This window comes from Protopterus annectens, chromosome 8.part0 (genome assembly GCF_019279795.1).
Source record: "Protopterus annectens isolate FY-2018-M chromosome 8.part0, PAN1.0, whole genome shotgun sequence".
NCBI lineage: Eukaryota > Metazoa > Chordata > Ceratodontiformes > Protopteridae > Protopterus > Protopterus annectens.
In genome coordinates, this window is record NC_056741.1 from 825487754 (window position 1) to 825507992 (window position 20239).

Below are 20239 nucleotides of genomic sequence, written 5' to 3' on the forward strand. Positions count from 1 at the left end.
GCATAAACCAAAACAAAAAATTATAGAGCCAGCATACTGTGACCCGTAAAATGAATTTTATTAAATAAACAGCAAAACAGACTGGTTTCGGCTGGACAATGCCACAGCCTTCTTCAGTGTAAAGCAAACATGACAATCAATGCTCTTTAAATATATTCCTCTCAAAACTCATTGGTTGATGCCTAGAACTGTTCATTGAGACCAGGTGGAAATAATCCACCTAGTCTGACAATCCATTTCTTTTCTTTGGCATTTAAAATGGAATGCCAACCTGTCTTATTAGAACGATTCCCTTGTATGATGTCAATAACCATAAAGGAGAATTTAGCAGTAGTATGTACCATTTGGTGTTTGTAAAGTGCATTGTGAATTCTTTTATTCTTAATATTACTAATATGTTCTGATATACGTAGTCTTAGTGGGTGAGAAGTTTGTCCCACATAAGAAGAAGAACCACAATTGCATGTTGCCAGGTAAATCAACCAGTCACTACTGCAATTTGCGAAAAAATGAAGATCATAAACTGAAGCATAGTTCCTGCTGGAAAATTGTTTTGATTTACATACATATTGACAATTGGTACAATGACCACAAGGAAAAAAAACACTCAGTGGTCCTCCCATCAATGTTGTCTGTGAAAATTGTAAATCATTATTGGTGTTACTACGTTTGTAATGATTGAAAAAAGAACTAAGGTTTTTCCCTTTGCGGAAGGAAAATAAACATCTGCCTGGAATGATACTGGCCAACTCATAATCACATTGCAAGATATTTCAGTGTCTCTGCACACTTTGAATTAGGCTGTCAGCGTTCCTAGCATAGGTGGTTACAAATCTGATGGGTTGTGGTACTATTGCTGAATGATCCCTATAAGTAAGAAGTTCTTGCCTATCCAATGAATTAACATGATGACTGGCCTTTAACACATCTCCCATGCTGTAACCCTGAGATTTAAATCTCCAAGTTAGATCACACTTATGCTGCTGGAAAGAAGAGTCATGTGAACAAATACGTTTCACACGTATAAATTGAGATTTTGGAATGTTACGTGCGATGTGTGGTGGGTGATAGCTGGAGGCATGGAGGATGGTATTATACTGGGGGTACTTCCTGTACACTTCAGTACCTAGTGTATGATCAGGTAGTCTGTTAATTAATACATCCAAAAATGTGATTGTACTTAAATCATAATGTACAGTGAACTGTAACCCCATGTATTGTTGTTCAGATAGGATATAAAATCCATAAGTTGATGTTCATCACCCTTCCACACCATCCAAACATCATCCAAGTAACGTCTCCAGATATCAATATATTCAATAAAGATATTATTATGGCAATCATAAATAATATGTTTTTCAACATAGGCCATAAATAAATCAGCATATATAGGGGCAAAAGATGCCCCCATTGCTGTGCCTTTAGTTTGCCAATAACAATTGTCCTTATAATAGAAGACGTTATTTGTAAGAACATGTTTGGCTAAACCCACCAAAAAAGAATTAAAATCAGATTGATATAAACCCGCCACTTCAAGCCAATGGGCCAATGCATCCAAACCAGCTTGATGGGGAATGTTAGTATACAAAGAACTTACATCCAATGTACACAGAAACCACCCAGGCTCCAATTGAGTGTCTGAAATAATCTGTAGAAAGTTGGTTGTATCCTGCAATCGTGATCATACTAGATATAACAAGGGCTTGAGATGTTTGGTGAGATATAAGGATAATGGTTCGGTGATATACCCTTTCCCAGATACAATCGGTCTGCCAGGTGGATTCACCGGGTCCTTGTGAATTTTGGGTAGGAAATAAATATATTGAATTGCAGAATCTTTGATCATGAGCTGATACATAACCTCACTAGTAATGATAGCTTCATTCCTAGCCAAAACCAAGAACTGATCAATCTGTTTTTTAAACCTGAAAGTAGGGTCAATGGGCATTGTCGAATAATATCTCTATTCTGAAAGCTGTCTATTTGCCTCCTTATCATAATCACCCCAGTTTAATGCAACCACAGCTCCATCTTTATCTGCAGAGATAATAACTATATCTCTGTTGTTCTGAAGTTCCAGAATAGCCTGTTTTTCAACCAACGTAATATTGTTTGATTTAAAACGTATATCCAGACTGGGAAAATGAAGATCTTTGAGCATGCTATTCTGAAACTGATGTACCATGGGGTGCATGGGAGGAGTAAAACTGGATTTATGATATACAAATTTGTCCTTATTATAGTTGCTGTCTGTATCGCCAAAATATAATTTCAAATTCAAATTTCTGCAGAAAGACATGACATCCTGGGCCAATGTGTCTTCAGGAACCATGAAGCCTGGTATGAAAGTAAGACCTTTATTCAAAACTGACATATGGATAGGTGACAAATCAAAATTGGACAGATTTAAAACATTCACATTTTGGATAACATTCAGTTGTTCATTGCCATTTTCAATAGACCTTGTATATTGTGTACGCCTTCTATGTCCCCCCACCCCCCCGCTGGTATTTGGACCTAAAGGGATTAGTCCAGATATCCTTTTGGGGGCCGGTGAACCTGATACTACTTGGGACTTATTGTCAGTACAGGATGAAATCTCATCTGTGGATGAGCCTGTATCTGCACTCCGTCTTCTCAGAATAGACCAAGGTCTCTTCCTTTTATTGGTTTGTTTAAGAGAAGGTGTGAACCGTACATGTTTGCCATTAAAAGAAAAAGGATTAGCATTTTGGTAGTCTGTTTGGTCTCTTTGGAACTTTTTGATTTTCCTGGACTTGAGTTGTTCTTCTAGGTTGTGTAAATCTCTGGCTACATTATTGAGTAATTTGTTAAAAAAGGGTTCCCCCTCAAATAATTTGACCTCACTGGCTAGTTTCATGACTGCATCCATGTCCCTATCAATTGCCCGGTCATGAAATTTGGATAAAGCTACAACAAAAGCCATGGTAGCTTCTTGTTGTATTTTGGACCATTGGCTGTTAAGTTCGTCATCAATATCCCGCACATGAGGTTGTATCCGTACACGCAAACCTCTCGGAATTATTCCCTTTGTAATGTATGCCTTAAATAATTTAGAATGCCAAACATTTGATCGTAAAGATCTTAAATGTTTGTGAAGTTTGCCAAAAAGATTTGTACAGGTAGATTCCGGGCTAACAGAATCATTTATATTTGTGCTACTCTGAGTGGAGGACCCGAGCCCAAAAGCTCCAAGATCTTCCCTATCTGCAGCAAGACCAGTAATAAAACTGGAAAGATCCATAATAGAAAAAATATAATACTGCACAAAAAACTGGATGGAATATATACAATATTGCTGACAATAATAGCCAAATTCAAAAAGCTACATCAGCCTTAGACATATCCATGGACAAAATCCAAAAAATGAAGGACAATAACAGCATAACCAATAACATTAATTATATTAAAGGCTGTGTCCTTCAACAGTAATGTGGAAGAATACTGGAAAAAATATATGGGAAAAATTATATATTGAGTGAATCAAAAAATTCACTAATGTCATAAATAAACTGTAAGTATCATGGATGCAATCAGAAAACCCAATGTGAACAATATTTGAATGTAGCCACAAGTTAAAGACTAGATATTTATGATGTTTGGTCAAACCCAACTAAATAAATGGAGTAAGAACAACCCAAGTCTCAACTAATATAGTATACACACAAATAATGAAAATGTGTGTTCTAGAGATGTCCTGTTTCTGGACTGTGGACATATATCAATAACTTCACTAATATTGTCTAGATAAATTCCCAAAAGGTCACATAATATTATATAATAAATGAGTTCTATTCGAATATTAATGTTAGGACTGAACTGCAACAATGTGACTTGTTGAAGTAATGTAGTATGAAAAGAGACAGACTCATAAGTGTTATGTTTGACAATTAAAAACTGGAATATAAATGAACATGAACTCAGAATAACAATATTAGTAATAATTCTGCTAAACTACAATCACCTGTCTACAATAAAAAATTAAACATGAAATGAACAATCATGAATGGTGATACCAAAAAAAGTCCTAATGTCACAAATAGTAAACCACTGAAAAAGCAAATGATATCGTATGTCCTTTTGTAACATGTAAATGTCCAAAAATGTCAGCAAATGTCCAAAAGCAGGATCAAATAGTCTCACTAATCAAAATGAGACACAAACAAGTAGATGTATCTCAAATCCAAGTCCAATGACACCAACCGACCAATGGTTGCCACGGAATTGAAAAAACAGTACCTAAATTGTAAGAAATATGCTGTAATGTGAAAAAACAGTTCCTTTGGGTTTGTAACAAACCCAAAAAATCAGATCCTCACTGAAATCTTGCAATGCGTTAGACGTTGCTCACACCCTTAAAATAGTAATCCTAGTACAACACATGAGACCTACTTGTCTAAGTCATGTAAGACGGTATTCACAACTTATAATGAAATGTCCCAGTCATCAATTTCCATCAATCGTCGAAAAACACTTGTCCACCACTGTTGTTACTGAATAAAATGATTTCCAGCCATCATGAAGTTAAATGAAAGTCCACACACAAAATGATGGTATCTCAAGTCCAAGTCCAATAACCCCAACAGACTAATGCTTCAAGAGAAAAAAGAATCACAGAACTAAAAAAACAGTACCTAAATTCCATAAAGTGTGCTATGATATAAAAGAACAGTTCCTTGGGGTTTGTGACAAACCCAAAAAGGTCGAATCCACACTGAAACCTTGCAATGCGTTAGACGTTGCTCGCACCCTTGAAATTATATTCCTAGTATACAACGCGTGAGGCATAATATAACAAATAAATAGTACCTGCTTGTCTTAATCATGTAAGACAATATAAGATGTCCCAGCCGTCTATTTCTTCCAAGCGTCAAATGAACATTCGTACACCACTGTTACAAGATAAGATGATTTGCAGGCATCATAAAATTGGATGGAAGTCCCCACACAAAATATTGGTCAAACCTTAGTCCTTATTGTAAATATTTGGTCTCCATGGATAGAAATAACATATCCAAACGCTGAAACCACGCTAAACTACCAACGCTGTTACTGAGGGTGCCAACCAAGCATTGAGATAAAACATCCAAACGATTTGGTCGAATAAATCCAACAGACAGGGTGACCAGAAGACAAAACTGGTCAATTAGAAAGCAAACCAACCAATGTCGTCATGAGCAGTTACAAAAAATGTGAAAAAATAAACGACTGCGGAAAAATCCACGCAGTCAATATCAGGAACACAGGCCCCAGCAGGATGTGAAAAAGAGTGCAACACAGAAAAAGAACCTCCTGCGCGAAGACAAATGCACGGCTCAACCATAGCATAAACCAAAACAAAAAATTATAGAGCCAGCATACTGTGACCCGTAAAATAAATTTTATTAAATAAACAGCAAAACAGACTGGTTTTGGCTGGACAGTGCCACAGCCTTCTTCAGTGTAAAGCAAACATGAATGCTGTTTAAATATATTCCTCTCAAAACTCATTGGTTGATGCCTAGAACTGTTCATTGAGACCAGGTGGAAATAATCCACCTAGTCTGACAATCCATTTCTTTTCTTTGGCATTTAAAATGGAATGCCAACCTGTCTTATTAGAACGATTCCCTTGTATGATGTCAATAACCATAAAGGAGAATTTAGCAGTAGTATGTACCATTTGGTGTTTGTAAAGTGCATTGTGAATTCTTTTCTTGAAGTGGCGGGTTTATATCAATCTGATTTTAATTCTTTTTTGGTGGGTTTAGCCAAACATGTTCTTACAAATAACGTCTTCTATTATAAGGACAATTGTTATTGGCAAACTAAAGGCACAGCAATGGGGGCATCTTTTGCCCCTATATATGCTGATTTATTTATGGCCTATGTTGAAAAACATATTATTTATGATTGCCATAATAATATCTTTATTGAATATATTGATATCTGGAGACGTTACTTGGATGATGTTTGGATGGTGTGGAAGGGTGATGAACATCAACTTATGGATTTTATATCCTATCTGAACAACAATACATGGGGGTTACAGTTCACTGTACATTATGATTTAAGTACAATCACATTTTTGGATGTATTAATTAACAGACTACCTGATCATACACTAGGTACTGAAGTGTACAGGAAGTACCCCCAGTATAATACCATCCTCCATGCCTCCAGCTATCACCCACCACACATCGCACGTAACATTCCAAAATCTCAATTTATACGTGCGAAACGTATTTGTTCACATGACTCTTCTTTCCAGCAACATAAGTGTGATCTAACTTGGAGATTTAAATCTCGGGGTTACAGCATGGGAGATGTGTTAAAGGCCAGTCATCATGTTAATTCATTGGATAGGCAAGAACTTCTTACTTATAGGGATCATTCAGCAATAGTACCACAACCCATCAGATTTGTAACCACCTATGCTAGGAACTCTGACAGCCTAATTCAAAGTGTGCAGAGACACTGGAATATCTTGCAATGTGATTATGAGTTGGCCAGTATCATTCCAGGCAGATGTTTATTTTCCTTCCGCAAAGGGAAAAACCTTAGTTCTTTTTTCAATCATTACAAACGTAGTAACACCAATAATGATTTACAATTTTCACAGACAACATTGATGGGAGGACCACTGAGTGGTTGTTTTCCTTGTGGTCATTGTACCAATTGTCAATATGTATGTAAATCAAAAGAATTTTCCAGCAGGAACTGTGCTTCAGTTTATGATCTTCATTTTTTCGCAAATTGCAGTAGTGACTGGTTGATTTACCTGGCAACATGCAATTGTGGTTCTTTTTATGTGGGACAAACTTCTCGCCCACTAAGACTACGTATATCAGAACATATTAGTAATATTAAGAATAAAAGAATTCACAATGCACTTTACAAACACCAAATGGTACATACTACTGCTAAATTCTTCACATACATATAGTAAATTCTCCTTTATGGTTATTGACATCATACAAGGGAATCGTTCTAATAAGACAGGTTGGCATTCCATTTTAAATGCCAAAGAAAAGAAATGGATTGTCAGACTAGGTGGATTATTTCCACCTAGTCTCAATGAATAGTTCTAGGCATCAACCAATGAGTTTTGAGAGGAATATATTTAAACAGCATTGATTGTCATGTTTGCTTTACACTGAAGAAGGCTGTGGCATTGTCCAGCCGAAACCGGTCTGTTTTGCTGTTTATTTAATAAAATTCATTTTACGGGTCACAGTATGCTGGCTCTATAATTTTTTGTTTAGGCTTAAAATGGCTTGAAAGGGCAGTTAGCCTAGTACTAAACCATGATGAAGCCAAGCCATGAACTTGGGATATCACTAAACAGGGTCAGTATGAAACAGGTCACTAACCTGGAAACAAAAAAGAACTAAGTAAATAAATTTATTATTGCCAATTTTCAGTTTAAAGTATAATGGGTCAAAACTTGTTCAGAGGGCTCTGCTATACGTTCCAGTGTTATGAAGTGCAAGTTTTTTTGCCCATGGGGTGGGGGATAGTAACATCAGAGACCATTAATTGTTGTATAAATTTGACTCCTTGTTTCAGCTCAACAAGCTGCTTGCAAACAAATTCAAGTCACAGTTTCACACTATTCTTTATAAGGCACACCCTGCTGGTGAACGGAACTATGATAACTTATCTTAGGCCACTGGACTTGTTCAGTGAGTGATTTATTACTGGACTTTGTCTTCAGACTAAAGGTTCATAGTTTCACAGGTATATACTAGACCAATGACCATTGGGGCCTTTGTAAGACTAGGCAAGCATAGGCTCATAGGTTCATAGGTGTTTACTAGGCTAACAACAACAAGGGCCTTTTTAAGCCTAGCCATGCATTCCATATCTCTGATAAATTCTGATACCCCTTGATAAGTATAAACATGGGCCTGGGAGATGAACCATATACAGGTTACTTCTGTCCATTGGAGACATAAGTGCCAAACAGAGATGAATTTCTGGTGTCCCATCCAATTGTCCAATTTGCCCGTGAATTGGGTTAGGGAGGAACTCTGCTTCACATGGATGGGGAGTCTGTTCCATAGACGGGGTAGTCTCTGGGATACTGGATACATACCTATCTCTCCAGCAGGTCCTAGTTATATCCCAGGCAAGGTTTAAGTCTTTAGAATGGGTAATTCTGGAGCCGTTTGTTTTGTGGATATGCAGGAGGTCCATCAGAGTAGGATCTGACAATACCCTGTATGCCAGGCATCTATCTCTACTCAAAAGCCTGTAGGAAACAGAATACAGAGATAGGACCATGAGGAGGGCTGCATAGGACATATTACTTACTCCCTGTATTCTTTTAGTGAGGAACCTCTGTGGACATTCCATTTGTTGGATATGCCTGGTTAGGTACATACCAAAGGGGGCATTGCACTCAATGACAGGTCTGATGAATGCCAAATACAGTGGAATAATGACTTCCTTGGACTTAGATGCCATACCTTTGTTTATAAGCTGCACAACAGAGAATGATTTCCTCACCACTATAGACACGTAATGATCAAAGGCTAGATTACTATCTATGTGTGTCCCTATGTCCCTGACTACTGGGTCAACTCTAAGGGGTATGTTGTCAATATGATAGTTACCAGGGATGGATAACTTCCGAAAGGATACTATTATGCATTTCTTGGTATGTAGTTTCAGTCCATGGCTCTGACACCCGTTGTTTGTCTGTGTCAGCATGAGATTTAATGACAGCTCCTAATTTTCAATCATCTGCAAATTTAGTCAGCCAGAGACCACTGACATTAGCTTTGACTTCTGAGAAATAAATGCCAAAAAGCAGCAGTCCAAGGACTGATCCCTGAGGGACTCCACCTGTGACTGGTCTCTTTGTAGAGGTGGACTCCCCAAGTCTAACTTCCCGGGGGCTGTCTGTGAGCCAGTTGGCTATCCACTGGGTGACATATGAGTTTGTACCTAACCTCTTGAGTTAGTCAACAATATCACTGTAACAATAACAACATTAGCACTGTCTCCATAGTCCCACCCACCTATCTTGCTAATTGGGCAGGAGTTCTTAGCACTGTAATCAAGAACATATTCCCCTCACAAGTGGTGCTGGTCATCTGACAGCACAGATCACTAAAATACAGAAGATTACAGATATCTGCAAAATAACATACCACCTCAAAGAATGGCAAAAAAAGGAGATCATCTGGAGCACACTGGGTTGTGAGAGGGTGACAGTAGTGAAAAAGATGTTTTATTCATCCAAGTGACCCCCAGACAATTGCCCTGCTGTTCTGGCACAACCATATCCTCTTAAGGCTGCATCGCATCATCACTGGACATTAAGGATATATGGGGGTGACTACAGAAGAGGAGCAGGAAACTTCTTTCCTAACATATCTAACAATTAAGAAGGCAGAGCTCAGTGTAGAATTATATGGGGTAATAAAATGTATATTAGGTGTGACAGCAGTGAGGAGAATACCAAACAAACACTCCTAATGGCTAGAGTGTCTGACGTCAGGAATTCCATTCCCTTGTTTTCATGCCCCCAGCTGACCATCAGCTACCTCACTCCATCATTTTTCCTTCTTCGACTGGGAAGGGGAAGTGAAACAGAACAGCCTGCAATGTTACATATGCTGGCTGCACATGCTGTGGAGGACATTTTGGCATGCCCTAGCTGGACAGAGTTAGGAATATCATGCTCATCACTGCATGCAATAGTGGCTAGCTCTTCCCTTACATATGCTGTAGTTTACTGTTGATCTGTCCTGCAATCATGATACATCCCTTGATTGTGGATGTCTCATTTATCATCAACAGAAAATCCTCCCACCCTCCCAGAGTGGGCAGGCCAGCAAGGCTTCTCTTTCCCTCTCTTACCCTTTCTCACTGGCTCTTCCAGCATCCAAGCCACTAGTCAATCTCTGGTGGGCAAGGTCCTAATGAGGGTTCCATCCCATTATGCCATGGTACCAGAGTTGAGGGCAGGAAGTTTGTTGTCATTGTCCATACCTGGAGAAACGGCCTGGTTAGGAAAATGATCACAGCAACAAAGGAGATATTGTAAAACCCGTGAATGAGCCTTTGGCAAATACCACATATAAAACAGCTGCCTCTTAAGGATCATGTCCTAACACTCTAACAATCATTCAAAGGTAACAATCTATATAGTAAAATAAAAGATAACAAAATATACTGTAACCGGTGTAATATTATTAGTGAATGAACACACTGAACACAAAAAATGTCTTTAACAAGCAAACAAACAGTGAGTAAGAACAGCACAACTAGCATAGCAGCAGCTCATACCCACTGAAATTTAAAAAAGTTAAAAATACCAAATTAAACATTATTTGGAATTGCAATAGCCATATCGTGTCCAAACATCAGAATCACATTTTAACAAAAACTGGAACCTGGCATCAGCAATGCAGCTTACTACAATACCAATTCTTACCTAATTAAATTATGAAGTGCCCAAACATCAACAAAGTTTATACACTATCAGCTGTTGACAATCCATTATCCACAAAGATTAACCATCAACAGTACTCTAGCAAAAGGGCCACAGCAATAATTCTGTTTATTGACTCTGGATCACACACAAAGGAAAAATAAGTGTTGAATGCCAAACTCTGCAAAAATATTACAATAGTGGCATATCAATGCCACATAGTCTTGGTTTCTGGCAAATACCAAAATTACTGCAAATCCAGATTAAAAAAAAACAGTCTAAAAACAGATCAAAAAGTCCATAGCATTCAGATTTAAAATTCAATAACAGCAAAAAAAAAACAGGCTGGCTAAAATTTTGTCTGTAGGCAGCCAAATGATGCCATCTATGGACATGTGCAGTACTAAATTATGTATGACTCATCAAAGGGTTAAATAACTTGCACAGTAATAAGAGATTTGGCTTTAATGAAGACTGGGATGCAATATTTAGGGATGGAAGCCCTTCACTGGAATGATTGTCCATACCTTTGTCCAAGAAGCAAAGCAGGATCCTAAATGATGACTTTACTCTTTTTGTTAACAAGCCCTTAAACAAACCAGAGAGCAGGTACAGCGAAACATCTAAGTATCTTTTTCAGAAAAAAAAAACAGCAATTGATGTAAATTCCATCTTTAAATAATTATTGCTATTACACCTCCTCATTTTGTTAGTCTTTCTAACCTGATTATGTTATATGCAGGGGGGTTCACTACCAGTTATTTCTGGATTTAGCTGAGTTTCAGTAGCTATAAGTATTTTGAGGTTATGCTGTGAGAGGGTTAGGTGGTAATCACGGGTCTTGTTACATATGCTTTGAAAATTTATGTTTGAGGGAAATTGGTTGTGAACCAAGTTGTGGTTTAGGAGAGGAGCTGTGTCATTCTGAAGGAGTGTGGTTGGTTCTAACTGTATATTGGTGCTTGGGCCAAGGATTGGAGTGGATTTCCCCACTTTGAAGTAGCTTAGTTAGGGTAGGCAGATATGTGTAGAAAAGTCTAGACTTTTTATGTGTATGCACATAGGTGGAGATTGATGACATACTGAACTTTAAATGTTTAAAGGTACTTGTGTTTAGTAGTGCATGTGCATGTAGTTTAGGAGATATGTTTGAAAAATGTAGTGTGTTAGAAAACTGTTGAGGTTGTGGATTTGTGGGAGAGAAAATGGGAGGATGTAACTGTGATTGTAAGATATGAGTGAGAAGGGTGATTAGTGTTATGGTGACTGCAAAATATGTCATGTACTTCATGATAGTGAGAGTAGTGTTTCTTGTAGTGTAGGATGGTTAGGATACTATGTGGTGTATGTTTAGGGTGTATTATTGAAGGTCGCAAGAGTATTAAACAGGGTAGAGGTCTTAATAGTGATGAAGGATGGGGTAGGTGTTGTTAGAGACAGTTACTGATTAATTGTGAGAGGTGGGTGTGGGTTGGAAGTATAAATGTAGGTGTAGTGAGGGTGGATGGAAATTGGGGGGGGGTAGAGTAGGGGAGTATAGGCAATGTAAGCAGGGCTCACACACAGAGTATTTTATTCTCAAGAAAAACAATAAATAAATCTGCATTTAAAAGCAAGGTGAGCTTATTAAGACAATATTACAAAGCTTAATCTACCACAATTAAAGTGTATTTTGTGCCAATGTTTCTGATGATGAGAAAAATAGCGGCAGAGTGTGCTATGTTAGCAAGTATATTGAGGTAAACTGTCTTGCAAAGCTTGGTTTAAGATTGGATCCGGACCTATACACAAGTGTTTTGTCTTTTATTTATTTATTTATTTTTATTTTTTTGTTTTTTTTTTTTTTTTTTTTTTTGTTAGGGGCTGTAACACAAGTGTATTTTTTAGACTTTCCACCTAGTATAAGATGTTGCTGTTAGAAATAAGATGCATAAGCAATGCATTTTCTTAATGTGTATTTGCAGGATATGATATTGTTAGATAAGTAACTGTTGGGTGGAAGAAAATATTGATTTAGTTCTAATGGAAGGGGCTGGAGTCCTCTAGCAGTGTGCACACACTAAGACAGTTAGATGCATTAAATAGAGAGTACATCAGTAGCTTATGATTAAATGTTCTTTTCCACTGGGGGTGAATTCTTGGTTGTAGATGAATGGTCTCACCGAGTATATTGTCAAAGTTTTCTGATAGGTGGATGGTGATGCACTACATAAATATTTTGTTTTACTGCCTACAATTGAAAGAGAAGAAAATAGACAGAGTAAGAGTAAATGCTTTATCCCATGCTTGGATCTCCTCATATTATCTATGCTTTGGTCCAAGTTATTCTCATTAGGGTTAATATTTAATTATCGACCATGGGATGGGTAAGGCCAATCTCTAACCAAATAGGATAGGTTCATTTTTGCTCAAATGGGGACATTGGCTATGCTTTAAATGGCCCACAAGATAGCTAGCCTAGTACTTACCAATAAAACAAAGCAAGAGGCTGAATGACGTGTATAACTTTTTCAAAAGGAATCAATAGTGGCCTGTTTAGAAGGAGGACTCTGAAGATTGATTTCACTCTCCTTCTAGGTGTAAATAAAATAAATAGCCTACCTAGGTAAATTTATTTTATAAATTTATTTGTTTATATTTGAAGATCAGAACAGTCAACTAGTCCAAGGACCCCCCTTCTTTCACAACCCAGTCTAGAGGCACATAAATATGCATTATTTCTTTTTTTTCTGTTTGCTGTGACTCTTCCATTTATAGTCAGACAAGAATACGGAGAGTTGTCTGACAATTTGATCATTAATTTTAAAGTTACTATAGCCGGATAACAGATCTGGGAGGAAACATTCTATTTTAAGGATAGAAATGGTAATATTTATATGATCTTACATTATCCCCTCCATACATACCTCTCAACTGTCCAGATTTTCACAGAATGTCCAGATTTTTGCCTCATATTTTTGGTCTGTTTCTTCTAAAGTTTGTAGTTTTCTGGCAAATCACTAAGGACTGAAATCTGAAACTAATGACAGACATTTCAGTTTCAGACTTCATATCCTACAGAAAATTCATGCTAATGCAAAACCTGTTATTTTATCAACTTTCTAAGTTTGTAAGAGCAATATCTAAAAAGTGTCCCTATTTTTGGGCGTTTCTCCTCCCTTTTTCTGTGGCTTTGTCCAGATTTTTTGCTCTAAGAGGTTAAGATGTATGCCTCCATATACCTCAGATGTTAGGTAATCCACCCTCGTGGCAGATCTGAATGGCAGCTTCTTAGTTACTTCACTCACTCAAGTACTTGAGCTCTTCTCTTCTCCCATATATCACCTGTGCTGTCGAAGACCTCTGATCTTGTTTGCCATCTTCAGCTACAGATGGTACTCTGGTGCTCTTCACAAACTAAAAGTACATTTCTATTTATTGTTGATATTTAGCCAGAACGTGCTTACTTTTAACTTTGTCTTATATTTACAATACTTTATACTAACATCGCCTCCCTCATGTCTGATTAGGCTGAGGCCTTATCCATCCTACTGTCTTCTTGTGTAGTTAGCATTAGTACTTTAATCTTCATACACTCTAGTTGTTTCACATGTGCTATGTTAGACTCAGGATATGTTGTCTATTTAGTTTTCTGTTGTTAGTACTAGACTTTCTGTAACTGTGTTTTCAGTAGTGGTTTGCTGTGGTGAATTTGACTTTGGATTAAATTATTATTATAGACAAGGCTTCAGAGTTCAAGAGTACAAAGGTGTGCCAAGTATGAGCACAAGGTTCTGTGTCAGAAGATGCATGCATATGTGTTGTGAGCCTAGATCCAGAATACTTCTAGGCCTTGTGAAAAATCTATAAGGCCTTTGGACCACATTCATAGCTTGAAACCTGAAACAAGCTGATATTAAAGGGCCTTCTTCCCTCCAATGCCAGGGACAAGACCCAGTAGAAGAAAAATGGAAAGGAAAGTGAAAACGCACTCAAAAAGCATCCTACAGCCAAGCACTTGCTCAGACCTAATAGCAAGCACTAATATACCCTGACACTGATTGCCCAGCAGGGCAAGGCTCTTTATTCACCTCTCACCAACCAAGCAACTAAGCTGCTTACCCTACTATTCAGGCATGACCAAAGGGCAATTTCAGCTGTACTCTCCAGTCCAGCTGGTGAATCTGGGTATCCTGAGGCAGATAAAGATTCTAGTTGTCTACTGATGTACTATGTTCTTCATCTGTAACTATGTTTGTAATTAATTGCTATGTTAATCAAATTGTTAATCGCTATGTAAATCCAATGTAACTGTCTTTATATTTTAACTGTGGAGCTTTTCTCCCCGGGCCTCCGCTGAAAATGGACCTACATCCAGTCAGACACTCCCGGTCAACAAATGTAAATAAATAAATAAATAAAATGTTACAACTGCCTCATGTACACAGACAACCCTCTCCTCCTACCACAAAACACTAACATATGCGAGAGATGCAATTATACAGCCAAACTGGAAGCTAAGCTGTCTCCACCCAAGACTGGAACAGACAGTCAAGAGGAGAAGGTTAACACTTGCACCACACCTCCAGCCACACACAGACCTACTAAAACAGCACTGGCAAAAAATACACATAAATACACAAAATCATACTCGGAGGCTCTAAATAAAAACCTGCAAAAGCATCAGAGATCTCTAAAGCAGACAACCAAACAACCTGAACCTCCCATCACAAACCAGACAACACATAAAACACAAAATCAGTGTGCCGCACAATCACAGCCCTTAAAGTGAAATAACATACCTAACACACTAGTAATAGGTGACTATAGTCAGGCACACTGACGTCCCACTCACTAGGCTATACAAGCAGAAGATTACTGTTAGCTGCCTGTCGGGAGCCAGAATCCACCACATAACACAAGCACTCAGGTCACGCCAGAACATGTACAAATATGACTATGTCATTGTTCATGTTGGTGTGAATAACCTGAGATGTACCTCTCTGGACTACATGAAAAGAGACATGGAAGAGCTCTCTGATCATGTAGCCCAGGCTGGTATGACCCTGACCCTGAGTAGCATCCTGCCCTCACCAAGAATGATACCTCCGTATAAAGAAAAAATGATCAATTTCAATAATTGTCTAAGCTTCTGATGTCATTCAAAGGGGATCCAGTGTCTGTCAGCCTGGGACGACATGCTCGACAAGCCGCATTGCTTCGCAAGAGATGGCTTTCACCTGTCACCCCTAGGCTTTTGAATACTGGCCAAGGCTCTTGCTGCCCCCATAGTGCCTTTTTTAGGCAAGGCTCAAAAGTCATACCCACCTCCGTAAACAGCACAATTAACAAAAAACTGAGGGTTATGCTACTCAACGCCAGGAGTTTAAATCTCAAAATGCACGCGCTTGAAGCACTCCTCAGTATGGAGAACATCAACATCTGCAGTAACTGAAACCTGGTTCAAGGCTCCAGAGAGCACCCCAGCACTACCGGGCTATAACTCATACCACACGTTTTGGCCACAGAACATGGACTGAAACACAAAAGGAGGGGGTTTATCCATATTCAGCAGGGATACCTATACCTCCAGGTTAGTGGCACAGCATGATACCTCTGAAATCATCCATGCGCAACTAACATCGGGCAAATCTGCAATGCAAATTGTGGCCTGCTACAGATCACCCTCCATGACCCAGGGCCACCACTCCACCTTTCTGGAGACACTGGAAAACATGAAGGTCCTACCAAACACCCTGATATTGGCTGATTTCAATTACCCTACCATTCACTGGGAAAACTACTCGAGTACAAACTCCCAGGCCCAGTGCTTCCTGGAATTCATCAACTCAAATGCCCTGGATCAGCTGGTAAACTCCCCTACCAGAGGGGAAAACATATTGGACCTGGCCATCACCAACATGGGCGACAGGTGTTCCACACCGAAGGTCAAGCCGTCACTAGTTAGATCAGATCATAAACTAATCACTCTGGATGTCCACACCCCACCACCACCCCCAACTAAGGAAACCATGGTAAAAAACCTTTCTAAAGCAAACTTCACCTTACTTAAGACAGAGATGGAAAGTTTCACAGCCCCCCACACTAAAGGATAACGCTGCCCATGATGCAGAAACCTTTACAAATGCACTCTATGAGCACCTACAAGGATGCATGGATCATGCCATCCCTAGCAAAACCAAGACTCACTCCTCTAAGAGAAGGAGACCAGTTTGGTGGACCCGTGCCATAAACAGGCTATACAGTAGAAGGAGGAAACTAGTCCAGAAAAAAAGCAAATCCCAAGAAGGAAAGACATCCCTGATCAGTATCAGTAAGAAAGTAAGGTCCCTTATGAAATCATCCAAGGCTAACTTCGAAAGAAAAATAGCCAAGGATTTAAAAGATAACCACAAAGCCTTCTTTAGCTATGTTAAGAATCTAAGTGGCAACTCGCAGATATGCACTGAACTAGTGCAAAATAGCACAAAATATACTTAACCTACTGATATTGCCAACATCCTGGCAGATAGATTCAGTGCAAATTTCACCCCCTCTCACCCTCAAAAGGGCCCACAACAATACCAGAAAAGTGTAGTATCCCAGAAATCACAGACGCACAAGTGAAAACAGCCGTTTCAAAAGCCAAAAACACAGCATCAGTGGGGCCAGATGGTGTCCCAGGCTGCGTCTTGCACGAACTACAGAATGAACTAACACCCCACCTAAACATGCTGTTCAACCTCAACTTCTCCACAGGCTACATGCCCATAGAATGGCGCACAGCAGCAGTTATTCCTCTTCACAAAGGAGGGACCACAACTGACCCTGGTAACTATTGCCCAAGAAGCCTGACTAGCCTGGTCTGCAAGGCTATGGCGCGCATCATCATGGAACTCATTAACAAAGACATTGGGAACCTCCAAACACTTGACCCGACCCAGTTTGGCTTTGTTAAGGGCAGATCATGCCTACTAAACCTGGTTGACTTCATCAAGACAGTCACCAAGGCCATAGACGAGGGAAAGGTGGTTCACACAGCCTACCTTGACCTCGCCAAGGCTTTCGACACCATTTCCCACTCGGGTATTACAGAAAAACTCACCAGTCTGAACATAGACCCCTACATCACGAGATGGGTTGCCAAGTGGCTTACAGACAGAACTCACACGGTAAGAATAGCAGGCTCCAGATCCGACTCTAAACCAGTCACAAGTGGTGTCCCACAAGGCTTGGTCCTGGGACACCTACTGTTCGGCATATACTTCTCAGAAGTACAGGCAAACACAGGAGGACTATGGCTAACCAAGTTCGCCGATGACTGCAAACTGGGAGCCATAATTGACTCTCTGGCTGACACGGACATGCTCCAAAAGGGCCTTACTGAGACGGACACCTGGTATCAAAGTCATGGCCTCAAGCTAAATGCCAAAAAAAGCATAGTCATCCCATTTGGGAAAAACAAAACACCCATGAATTACCACATAGGTGGAAGCCCCCTTAATACGGAAGAGGTAATAAGAGATCTGGAGACCCAGGTAGATAGTAATCTCTCCTTTGACAATCATATTGCCAAAGTAGTTAGGAAATCCTTCTATGTGGCCCATCTAATTACTAAAGGGTTGGCATCTAGAAATAAAGAGGTTATAGTGCCCCTCTACTTGTCACTCATCAGACCTGTCAGAGTACAATGCCCTATTTGGGATGCACCTCACAAGACACTTCCAGCAGCTGGAAAGACCACAGAAGTACCTCACAAAGAGGATTACTGGCCTCAGACATATGTCTTATGCAGCCCGACTGAAAAAACTCTGGCTGTACTCAATGACATATCGCTTACTCAGAGGTGATCTCTGCCTGACTTACAAAGCCATGTCCAACTCAGAATTGATGAACATGCTCCACCTAAAGAAATCCAAGTCACTGCGAGCCACGCGCTCTAGTGAGCTAAACCTCACCACAACAATAAATAGAACATGCTGGAGGGATAGATTTCTGACACAGAGACTCTCCATGCTTTGGAACAAAATTCCAAACTACATTAGGCAGCGCCCCTAACTAACACTCTTTAAGAGAAACCTTGACGAGTGGATGGGTAACAGAAAATACACCCCTGGGATCACTTCATTGGCTCTGCTTGACAGAGGATCAGTTAATTAATCAATGGGGTGGCAAAAGTCGACACACTCTGGCTATGCTTATAAATGCCCTCAGGCAAATAGCCTAGTACCTACCTATGAACCTATGAAAAAGAAAATGAGAAATGCAGAGACAGAGATAAAAGAAAAAAAAAGAAAACATGAAAATCCTCTTTGAACATCTTCTTCTAAGGTACAAAGACCTCCATCTTCCATTGAGGCCTCAGCTGTGACCCATGCAGAACCTCCTCTGTCTAAGCTTTTCGTTGAGGTCTCCATTGGTAACGAAACCGTGTTTATTCCAGACAAGTAACCTGGGGGAAATACTCATGTAGCAGATACCATGAGTGGGAGCCTTCAATGTTCCTCAGCTCCTAATCCATCTCTGCACTTAGGTCTACCAGGCAGAACTATAGCTGGCTCATCTAATGCCGTTTGCCCATTGCCGATGTAGCACCCCACCACCTCAGCTCATAAGCAGGGAGCAATAAAAAAAAGGACTTTGGCTTACTCTGTATAAGCCATACCAGACAATTCTAACAGTAGACTCACTCCCCCATGCCCCCTTCAGCTCTTCAGCAAAGGAAAAGAATGACTTTGAATTACTCGGTAGCAAGCCGATTAGTGCAGCAGATCCATGCCCCCATGACCCAGCAGCTCCAGCAAAAGGGCAAAATAAAAACTATGTGCTGCTGCTCAATGCAAAAATCAATCTCAAAATGCACGCACTGAGGCACCTGCCAGAAGTGGGGTGGATGTGTGCTGTGTCTGTGCTGTGACTCCCTGAGTTCAAGCGCTTGAGAGCACCCAGCGCCCCACCTGGTTTTACCTACATCAAGGCTGCCCAAAAGGAAACCCACATTACGGACTGAGGGGGGGGGTATCCATATTCATTAAGGACACCCACACCTCAAGACTGGTGGCAACGACGACATCTGGGAGAATTCACCAGCACTTAAGGGCCGCAAGACTGTTCTCTCATTAACATCACATGTTACACCACAAAACAAACCCAGGAACTACATGGCCTTGAAAAACACACTAGGAGGGGGGAAATGTATCACCACCCACCCATCAACTAGGGTGAATCAATTACCTTAATATAGACTAATAACCTGGAATTCCCCAACACAATAGCTCCAAACTAAAACTAGTTCCCATCCCACAAGCCATGGAACAACACACATCCAGAAACACAAGACCAGAAGAGCACAATGATCTATATGGGACGAACATCCTCAACACAACGAACACCATCACACACCCCCTCAACAAGCAGACCAGATTACAATCGATCTCCCCCTCACAATCCCTCACATCACCCCACCAACTGTAAAAAAAAATCCTTCACTAAAAGAGAACTAAAAAACACTCCATACTTCTAACTTCTAGTGGGAAAACCTTTAAGGCCCCGGCCCATGGCTGACAGTAAGAAGTATACTTCTACAGCACCTACAGGAGCCACACCAGTCAGAGCAGGGCCAAACAAAGCAGGCAGCAATCCCAAAAAAAACACAACACTCCCTAAAAAAGGACCCCAGTCTGGTGACAAACCCTAGAAAAACAAACTCTCATCTAAAAAGGAGGGAGGAAGACTACACAAGAAAAAGCAAAAACACAGAGGTAAGAACTTTAATCCCTATGTAAAAAAAACATAAGGCAATCAAAAATCCATCAT

General features: G+C 39.8%; 1 protein-coding gene across 5 annotated transcripts in view; it reads left to right on the forward strand.

The window, feature by feature from the left end:
* SYN1 (synapsin I) overlaps positions 1 to 20239 on the forward strand; it is a 2007545-nt gene that overhangs the window by 1572548 nt on the left and 414758 nt on the right. The window lies entirely within an intron of this gene.